Source organism: Triticum urartu, chromosome 2 (genome assembly GCF_003073215.2).
Source record: "Triticum urartu cultivar G1812 chromosome 2, Tu2.1, whole genome shotgun sequence".
Lineage (NCBI taxonomy): Eukaryota > Viridiplantae > Streptophyta > Magnoliopsida > Poales > Poaceae > Triticum > Triticum urartu.
Window position 1 is genome coordinate 605,097,449 of NC_053023.1, and position 1,864 is coordinate 605,099,312.

A 1,864-nucleotide genomic window follows, 5' to 3' on the forward strand; every position below is an offset into this window, starting at 1 on the left:
TAGGGAACAGGCTTCAGCCAAGCTTTATTATAGGGACTGTCTGTTTGACAGTCGGATGAAAACCAATTTGTCTTCAGTCATATTTTTTTGACCAACCACAACTTGACAAGTGTCCACTGTCCTTATGTATGTTCCTGTCCCAGTTTGTCGCTGTATCTATCCCAGATGCGCTCTACCCTTTAGGCCTTGTTCGGTTCCTTCAGATTTGAAGGGGTTTGGAGGGGATTGAGAGGGATTAAATCCCCCACAAGTCAAAATCCACCTCAATCCCCTCCAATCCTCTCCAATCCCCTTGTGGGAGGAATTAACCGAACAAGCCCTTAATGGGTCTGCAAGAATCACAAACGGGGATCATAGAGAGGGAACAACACAAATACTAAACGGGTCCACCCCTGTTTGAAACCCGATAGACAGAAGAACAGATAACAAACAAGAGGGAGAGACCGAACCAAATAATGCATAAATTGGTGTCGGCCTTTCAAACATTCTGGACTTTATTTTGATCATTTACAGAAGGTTAAATTTTACAAAAACAAAAACATTACTTAAAGCTTGAACAAATAAAGATACATAAGAAAAAAAATTGATAACATAATACTCTCTGCTAATCTGCAGATTTCTTCCTTGAATTGTACTGCTCAACAAACAACAATAACAACAACAACAAAGCCTTTAGTTCCAAATAAGTTGGGGTAGGCTAGAGGTGAAACCCATAAGATCTCGCAACCAACTCATGGCTCTGGCACATGGATAGCAAGCTTCCACGCACCCCTGTCCATAGCTAGCTCTTTGGTGATACTCCAATCCTTCAGGTCTCTCTTAACGGACTCCTCCCATATCAAATTCGGTCTACCCCGCCCTCTCTTGACATTCTCCGCACGCTTTAGCCGTCCTCTATGCACTGGAGCTTCTGGAGGCCTGCGCTGAATATGCCCAAACCATCTCAGACGATGTTGGACAAGCTTCTCCTCAATTGGTGCTACCCCAACTCTATCTCGTATATCATCATTCCGGACTCGATCCTTCCTCGTGTGGCCACACATCCATCTCAACATACGCATCTCCGCCACACCTAACTGTTGAACATGTCGCCTTTTAGTGGGCCAACACTCCGCACCATACAACATTGCGGGTCGAACCGCCGTCCTGTAGAACTTGCCTTTTAGCTTTTGTGGCACTCTCTTGTCACAGAGAATGCCAGAAGCTTGGCGCCACTTCATCCATCCGGCTTTGATTCGATGGTTCACATCTTCATCAATACCCCCATCCTCCTGCAACATTGACCCCAAATACCGAAAGGTGTCCTTCCGAGGTACCACCTGGCCATCAAGGCTAACCTCCTCCTCCTCACACCTAGTAGTACTGAAACCGCACATCATGTACTCGGTTTTAGTTCTACTAAGCCTAAACCCTTTCGATTCCAAGGTTTGTCTCCATAACTCTAACTTCCTATTTACCCCCGTCCGACTATCGTCAACTAGCACCACATCATCCGCAAAGAGCATACACCATGGGATATCTCCTTGTATATCCCTTGTGACCTCATCCATCACCAATGCAAAAGGATAAGGGCTCAAAGCTGACCCCTGATGTATATCTCCTTGAATTGTACTGCTCACTGTTGGAAAATTTCAAAGTTGGAGTAAATGATATATTTTGGAAATTAACTTCAGCATTCAATATTGGGGAAAAACCGTCACTAACTTTGAAAGAGGACCCAACTAAGCAATCCAACACTTTGATAACAAGGTTTCTTAGCATCCTTGAAAAATCTTGGGCTTGTCAGCATTGTTTGCGAGACTGAACAACTCCGACGAGTTTCATGGTCTCAAGACAACAAAAAGAAGAAACAAGGAACTAGACG